Below are 8,546 nucleotides of genomic sequence, written 5' to 3'. Positions count from 1 at the left end.
GTATATATCTCATACCTTCTTCATTCATTCATTCACTGATGGACACTTATGTTGTCTCCATGTGCTGGCTGCTGTAAATAATGCTGCAGTGAACACAGAAGTGCATCTATCTTTTTGAGATAGTGTTTTCATTTCCTTTGGCTATATACCCAGAAGTGGAATTGCTGAATCACATGGCAGTTCTATTTTTAATTTTTTGAGGACCCTCCGTAATGTTTTCCATCGGCTGCACCAATTTCCATTCCCACCAACAGTGCATAAGGATTCCCCTTTCTCCACATCCTCACTAGAATTCTTTATCTAAAAAAGGGTAAATTTTACTGCAAGTAAATTATACCTCAATTAACCTGACTGGAAATAAAGCTCGCCGTGGGATTGTTGAGACAGGGAACACCGAATGACACGTCAGTCACTCAGAGCAGTGTGACTCGGGGAAGGAGCGGTTCCTGTGCAGGGTGGTCAGGGAAGGCTCTCTGAGGAGGTGCCTTGAGCTGAACCTGGCTGAGGAGGAGCCAGGCCTGTGTGGAGCTGGAGTGGGGTGTGCTGCAGGGCGGGCCTTGCAGCTGGAGCTGAGGGAGGGAGGAGAGGGCGGGAGACAGGTCAGGGGCCTCGACTCTCCTCCAGGCATGATGGGATCCCCTGGGGGGCATGGACAGAGGGTTACTGAAACACAGGTGTGGGTAAGTGGTCCAGGGAGGAGAAAGGAGGGAAGGAGGGAACATGGCAGCTGGGGGCCATGTGTGAGGAGGAGTGGTGAAAATGAGGGGAGTGTGGGTCAGGAGCCTCCTACAGGAGGGAGAGGTCAGTTGGCCAGAGGCCCAGCAGCTGGGGCAGGAGGACTGGCCTGGGCAGTGGGGATCCTGGCAGAGGGTATTGTGTGCAGTGGTGGGACAGAGGCCAGCTATGCTGGGGTGAGGTGCTGGGGGTGAGGACATGTAGTTGAAGCTTCCAGCAGGCAGGGGAAAGGGTTGGTGGGCAGCAGAGGGAATCTCAGAGAGAATGAGGTAGAACTGTCTGTGTGTGTGTATGTGTGTGTGGTGAACAAAACCTGCCGAGGTGGGCCTGACCTATCGAAGACAGTGTGAGATGATGAGAAGTGAGGGGTTTGGACAAGGCCTCAAATGCCAGACCTGGGGGGCTAATCGAGGGAGCCAGGAGATAGCAGGGAGACAGGTGGCAGAAGGCCCCTCGCTGAAGTGGGAGGCAGCGCTGAGCCCCCGGGGGCAGAGGGTCAGGATCTGCTCGGGGGCGGGGGGCGCATGCTGAGCTGGGCACCCCCGAGTTGCAGAGGCCCAGGCTTTGTCCGCGCTCACCTCCCTGCTCTTTCCCGCAGTGCATGCTGGGACCGAGACGGACGGGCCGCCGCTCCCCCTGCCACGCCTCCGGCCCCCAGAGGCCCGGCTGTTTGCCTCCCGGAGCAGTCTGACCCAGGTAGGGGGAGATGGAGGTGGGCTCTCCCTCGTTGTGTCTCTGCACTGAGTGGGAGGACTCTAAGAGTAGGGTCCTCGGGCACTGGGTGGATGATCCCCTGTCTGGACGATTGGGGGGGGGGGGGAGGAGTGGGCACATGGCGTGGGGTTTGAAGCCCCCAGGCCCCCGCAGGGCCTCCAGGGGACGAGTTCCAGACCTCCAAGAGGCGGGCCACCTCAGCAGCAACCCCTGCAAACCAGGCCTCGTCCCCGAGACACGGAGAGGCCCCCGTGTGGCTCCCACATATCGCTGTCTGCAGCTGGTTAAGGATCCTTCGTGGTACACACCTGCCAAGTTCTTTCAGCAGTGGGAGCTTTTGCCTATGAGGTTTCTCCTCCATTGCTGTCACTGGCTTTTCCCTGCCTGACCTGCCGTCTTCACTCGCCTGGTGTGTGTGCTTCTGTGAGTGGGGGCTCTTACTCTGGAAGGTCCTTGCTGTCTACAGGACACCCCCAGGGCAGAGGCGCTGTTTCGGGCACCGAGAACAGCCCTGCTCACTTTTAATCACTTTTAATCCCTCTGCGTTGGGCCCGAGAGAGGACATTTCTCAGTTGCTGCTGGGTGCCCCAGTAGAGGCTTTCTGCTTGGGGTCAAGAGCTGGGATGTGGTGGGAGCTAGGCTTGCCAGAAAAAATACAAGATGTCCAGCTCAATGTGAACTTCAGAAAGACAACAGATCATTTTTCAGCATAAGTATGTCCCAAATATTGCATGGGACCTATGATTCTATTGATTCAATGTGGCAATGTTAATGGGAGCTGAAACCCCAGCCCCCTCTTCCTCTGTTCAGTCCCCACTTTGCTGGGCCCATGTTGGCACCCCCAGAGCAGCTGTGTCCATGGCCTACAGAGGGGGCCCTGGAGCCAGGGGTGGTCAAGCCTGCTCAGGCCACAGTAAATAGATCCTGCAAGCCATCCCTGGGGCAGAGACCTGGGGTTCCCGCTAGAGGCTGCAGGGCTGGCTCTGAAGGGTGCTCTTGGGGTCCTTGTTTTCCCCCTTCTGGCTCTCTGACAGCAGAATTCAGGCTGAGGAGGTCACTGCGTGGGGTCGGCTGGGCCTTTGTGCCTGTGAATGGAGCTGTGAGATAGGTGTGGAGCTGTGAGAGGAACCAGGAATATAAAATTGTTTCGTGAGCTTGGAACCCAGAGTGCTGGGGTGTGGGGATGGAGGTGGGTGGGATAACAGGGATGAGGCAGGGCCAGATAATGAGGGCTTAGAATGTCCTATTTCTGCATCCTTCAGCACTGGGGAGACAAGGGATGTGTTTTCTCCTCAGGTGGAGTAATTTTTCCAACTATTAAGGTCATATGTTCCCTATATCTACCTATTGATCTAACAATGTAGATAGATTATTTTTTAAGATTTTTTTAATGTGGACCATTTTTAAAGTCTTTATTGAATTTGTTACAGTATTCTTTCTACTTTATGGCTGTGAGGCATGGGGATCTTAGCTCCCTGACCAGGGATCAAACCCACATCCCCTGAATTGGAAGGCAAAGTCTTAGCCACTGGACCACCAGGGAAGTCCCTGTAGAAGTATCTAAAGCATGCAGTTCACGCTCTTCCCAAAATCTCTTCCTTGCCAAGGCTAGCCCCTGCTAACTAGTTCCATATATCATATCCTTCCAGATTTGTTTCTATGTGCTTAGAAACATATTTTAAAAGGAAAAACTATCACACTAGTTATACTGCCCTGTCGCTTGATTTCTCACTTAATATTATTGTATAGATCATTCTAGTGTTCTTCCCTGCCTTTTACGCCCATTGTATGGATAGTCTTTAAGTTATGTTATCAATTATTAATCCTGTCCAGGGCCATTTAGATGTTTCTGGTGTTTGGTTATTTATAAACTTCACTCAGGGAACCTCCCAGTTCCTACATATGTGTGCACTTGTGCTACGGCTCCTTTAGGGGTGTTTCTGGAAGTGGACTGCCTGGGTCAGAGGGCACGCACATTTCCAGGTTTGACCCACAGGCCAGATCAACCTCCAGAAACTTGTGCTGACTTGTCGCGTACAAGAGGCCTTGTCCCTTCACCCTTGCCAGCCTGACATTATCACTCCCTTAAATCCAGGCCAACCTGGTAGATAAAACTGATTGATTTTACATTTCTTTGATCACCAGTGAGATTGGGCATATTCATGTGTGTTCTTTGGCCATTTCAGTTTGTTTGCCTGTTTATCAAGTGCTTATTCATGTCAGATCCTCAGCTTATTCGTCTATTCATCTGTCCCTTTATTCAATAAGCATTAATTGAGCATCTACCACGTGTTGGATACTGTTTTGTTTAGGGACCTAACAGTGAACGAAATTAACAAAACAAAATTCCTGCTCCGTGGAACTTAAGCTCTTGTGAAGGAGAGACAGCCAAGGAAAAACAGATAATCAAGTGAAATCTAGTGTGTGTATGAGTGCTAAGTGCTAATGAGAAGAAAAGCGAGCAGGGTGGGGATGAGAAGTGTTGGGACACTTGGTTATGGCAGTCAGGAAGGCCTCGCTGGGAGACGGCAGTAAAGAAAAGACCTGTAGGAGGCAAGAGAATGAGTCACACAGATGTCTGGGTCCCTGAGTTAGGGGTAGGCCTGGCCTGTTCAGGGCTAGGGGAGAAGGCCAGTGTGGCTGGAACAGGGTGAGGGAGGGAGAGAGTGGAGTGTGCGACCAGAGAGGGATCAAGAGCCAGACCTCACAGGGCCTGGTGGGCACCCTAAGGCCTGGGCTTTTCCTCGGAATGAAGTGGGGAAAGCAGGGAGACATGGAAGGTTCTGAATAATGGTATGACACAATCTGAATTTCATTTTAGCCAGATCACTCCAGCTACTGAAGGGGGCCAGAATGGTCGCAGGCAGATCAGGTGGTAGACGGTTGTGATGCTCCAGGGAAGAGATGGTGGGGTTTGGACTAGGGGGTCTTGATGGAAGTGGGGAGAAGTGAAAAGATTCTGAGTACATGTTAATGGTAGAGCCAATAGGATTTGCTGGCAGATTGGATGAGGTGGTGTGTGTGTGTATGTGAGAGAGAGAGAGAGCCAAAGATTACTGTCTTAGTCATTTTAAGCTGCCATAATCAAATACCATAGGCTGGGTGGCTTAAACAACACACATTTATTTCTCACACTTCTTTAGACTGGGAAGTCCAAGATCAAGGTGCTGGCAGACACAGTTCTTGGCGAGGACCCTCTACTTGGCTTGTAGATGACTACCATCTCGCTGTATGCTCATGTGACTTTTTTGTGTGCACACGGAGAGACTGAGCCCTGGTGTCTCTTCCTCTTCTTATAAGGTTACCAATCCCATCATGAGGGCCCCACCTTCATGACCTCATCTAACCCACGTCACATCCCACCTCCAAACGCCATCACATTTGGAGTTGGGGTTCCAACGTACAAATTTTGGGAGACACAAACGTTGAATCCATAACAGTGATTCCAAAGGTTTTGGCCCAAGTAGGAGAAGGATGGGACTGCTGCCATCCACAGAGCAGAGTGAGTTGATTAACAGTGGGTTTGATGTAGGGGAGGAGAGGAGCTCGGCTATGGACGGGACCGGCTACATGATGTATGGGAGCCAGAGCTAAATGAAGTGTATGGCTTTTTGTTTAAAAAATAATATTAAGAATTTCAAAGTTCTGAGAGTAGAGCATTAAACTAAGCCTGGGACCTTGCTGAGTGTGGGGCTTGGTACACCGCCCAGGTGGGCCCTGGCTGTGGAGAGGTAGAGTATGAGATGCTAGTAGACATCTAAGTAGAAATGGACATGAGGGTGAAGTTCAGGGCCCAGGTCTGAACTGGAGATACAAATACATGGTCGTCAGCATAAAGCTATGAAATTGGATAAGAGCATGAAGGGAGTAAGTATAGGTGCAAATGGCTTCCCTCGTAGCTCAGCTGGTAAAGAATCTGCCTGCAGTGCAGGAGACCCTGGTTTGATTCCTGGGTTGGGAAGATCCTCTGGAGAAGCGATAGACTGCCCACTCCAGTATTCTTGGGCATCCCTGGTGGCTCAGATGGTAAAGAATCCACCTGCAATGTGGGAGACCAGATTCGATCCCTGGGTTGGGAAGATCCCTTGGAGGGGGGCATGGAAACCCACTCCGTTATTCCTGCCTGGAGAATCCCCATGGCAGAGAAGCCTGGCAGGCTGCAGTCCATGGGGTCGCAAAGAGTAGGACACAACCGAGCGACTAAACGCAGCACAGAGGTACAAAAGAGAAGGACTCAGAGAAGGTCCTGGAGCCTCCTTTGGTCTGAAGTGAGGGAGCTGAGGAGGCACCGAAAAGATGACTGGGAAGGTGCAATGAGTGAGGTGGAAGAAAGCCAGGTATGCTCTCCTGGAAGCCAAGGGCAAGGCATGTTTCAAGCATGAGGTCGAGTACAATGCAGACTGAGCATTGATCATGCATTAGCCGTGGGGAGGTCACAGGCAACCTTGTTTGGTGGGAGAGTGTGTGAAATGCATCTTATTGACCTGCAAGAGCAAATTGATTTATAAGAGGATGAGAGATTTAACCCTTTACCTGCCATATGTTGCAATTTTTTTTCACAGTTTTGTGGCTGTTTTTTGGTCATTTCAATTTATAGAACTTTTTTTAAAACCCCTTAAAAGTTTGAAATGGTCCTGCGGTCAAGTCCATCACTATTTTCCTTTAGAGTTTCTGGCATTACCCACCAAAAAGTTTTGAAAAGTTGTCTTATGTTGTTTTCTACTTCTTTATGATATATAAGGGGCTTCTCAGGTGGCGCTAGGGGTAAAGAACCCACCTGCCAATGCAGGAGATGTAAGAGATGCATGTTTGATCCCTGGGTCGGGAAGATCCCCTGGAGGAGGAGATGGCAACCCACTCAAGTATTCTTGCCTGGAGGATCTCATGGACAGAGCTCTCATGGCGGGGTACAGTCCACAGGGTTGGAAAGAGTCAGTTACGACTGAAGCGACTGAGCATGCAGCACGCATAATATTTAAAAATATTTAAATTTCTGGTTCATTCAGAATGTTTCTATGGGTGTGGTTTGAGGATAGCTATCTAAGCAGTTTCCCTCCAAATGACTAGCCGGTTGTTTGGACACTGTTTACTGAGTGAGCTGTCCTTTCTCCTTGCTCTGAAGCTCCTTTCCCATCATCTGAAAAATGTCCCCACAGTCTCATGTCTGTCCAGGCCTTGCAGTTTGATTCCATTGATCATGGCCTGGGGAAAGATGGTAGGGGGTTCAGAGAATAGACTTGGCCGTTGATTAGGGGTAGAGTGTGAGGAGGTGAGAGGTGGAAGGAAGAAGCGAAGGGAAGTTGGAGATGGTGGGAGCTCTGAAGGGTGGAGGGCCTCCTGTGTGCAAGGCTGGTATTCTATAAACCCATCTATAGATGAGGCAACTGAGGTTCAGTGAGGTTTCATCACGTGTCCAGTGGCATCAACTCGAAGGAGGTGGAGAAAGCCTGGGAGGCAGCTCCAATGCCTGAGTTCTGTCCACCCCATGACAGGGGAGGTGAGACAGAGTGGGTTTCAGGAAGGCTGGAAGGGCTCCAGGCACAAAATATCCTCCCCCACCAACCCCCTCAGCATCCCCCGTCTGCCATTTGGCTGGGTCTTGAAGGTTTTCCCATTTCAAAGAGCAACCTGTTAAAACCAAAATACTCCTGGCACGGAATCACATGTTAAGTTCTCAGCTAACGTCTTAATTATCAGCTAACACCTCTGCAGGGATTAACTGACAGTCAGCTGAGGACACTGAATGGGGCCTGTTGCATGTGTATGTGGGCTGGGGAAGGCCAGGATAGGGGAAGGGGGAAGGCGGAGGGGACAGGTACCTAGAAATTCACAGCTTTTTCCTGGAAGAGGTGGCTGAGATGGTAAAGCGTCTGCCTGCAGTGCAAGAGACCCGGGTTCGATCCCTGGGTTGGGAAGATCCCCTGGAGAAGGAAATGGCAACCCACTCCAGTACTCTTGCCTGGAAAATTCCATGGACTGAGAAGCCTAGCAGGCTACAGTCCATGGGGTCGCAAAGAGTCGGACACGACTGAGCAACTTCACTAAGGAGAGGGGAAGGGGGGAGGGGGAAGGGGGGAGGGGGAAGGGGGAAGGGGGGAGGGGGAAGGGGGGAGAGGGGAGGGGGAAGGGGGGAGGGGGAAGGCAGAGGGGACAGGTACCTAGAAATTCACAGCTTTTTCCTGGAAGAGAGGGAGGTAAAGCTGGATCCTTGTGGAGAGGGGAAGGGATGGTGAGGAGCAAGGGAGCAAGCTCTGCTGGGCTGGGGAGGGGAAGGGATGGGCATGGCAGCTTCGCCATGGAAGCCTGGGGCTGGGGCTCCTAGAGGACCTGGTGTCTTCTAGACACATGCTGTGTCCTGGACACAGAGGAGCTTGTCACCTGCTCAGTCTTGGTCTTGAGAAGGTCAAGAAATCAGCCACCATGAGCCACCTTGGGCACCAGCTGCCAACAGTCACTCAGAGCTGAGCTCTGTCTCAGACACCCAGAAACCGTGTCTGTCACCCAGGCCTGAGGAATGGGGGAGGTGAAAGGCTGATGCTGCTGGAACCTCCTCCGTATCTTTGAGCATCAGTCTGCCCTGCGGGTCAGGGCTCCATGTGTGACAAGGTCCGGGCTCCATGTGTGAGGAGGGTCAGGGCTCAATTTGTAACTAGTGTCGGGGCTCCATGTGTGACCAGGGTTGGTGCTCCTTGCGTAAGGAGGGCTGGGACTCCGTTTGTGTAGAGGCTTCAGCACGTGATGATGGTCAGCTTGGAGTGTGACCAGGGTCAGAGTGCAGTTTGTGATCAAGGTCAGGGCTCCATGTGTGAGGAGGCTCAGGGGTCAGCTTGTAGTGAGTGGCCGTGCTCAGCGTGTGACCAGGGTTGGTGCTCCTTGTGTGAGGAGGGTGGGGGATCCCTGTGTGACCAGGATCAGGACTCCATGCATGAGGAAAGCCACGGTTCAGTGTGTGACCTGAGTCAGGGCTCCATTTGTGGCCATTGTCTGGTTTCTCCACTTGAAGAATGTCGGGGCTCAGTGTGAGAGGAGGGCCGACGCTCAGTGTGTGACCAGGATTGGTGCCCCTTGTGTGAGGAGGGTGGGGGATCCCTGTGTGC

General features: G+C 51.8%; 1 protein-coding gene across 1 annotated transcript in view; it reads left to right on the top strand.

The window, feature by feature from the left end:
- Positions 1-1,333: 1,333 nt before the first annotated feature.
- LINGO1 (leucine rich repeat and Ig domain containing 1) overlaps positions 1,334-8,546 on the top strand; it is a 69,941-nt gene continuing 62,728 nt past the window's right edge. Inside the window, exon 1 of the mRNA XM_055556059.1 lies at positions 1,334-1,431. The gene's annotated coding sequence lies outside the window, so the exon portion shown is untranslated. The remainder of the gene's footprint in view (positions 1,432-8,546) is intronic.

The sequence above is a fragment of the Bubalus kerabau genome, chromosome 19 (assembly GCF_029407905.1).
Source record: "Bubalus kerabau isolate K-KA32 ecotype Philippines breed swamp buffalo chromosome 19, PCC_UOA_SB_1v2, whole genome shotgun sequence".
Classification (NCBI taxonomy): Eukaryota; Metazoa; Chordata; class Mammalia; order Artiodactyla; family Bovidae; genus Bubalus; species Bubalus kerabau.
The sequence above is the reverse complement of the archived record's forward strand: the minus strand, read 5'-3'. Positions and strand labels throughout refer to the sequence as shown.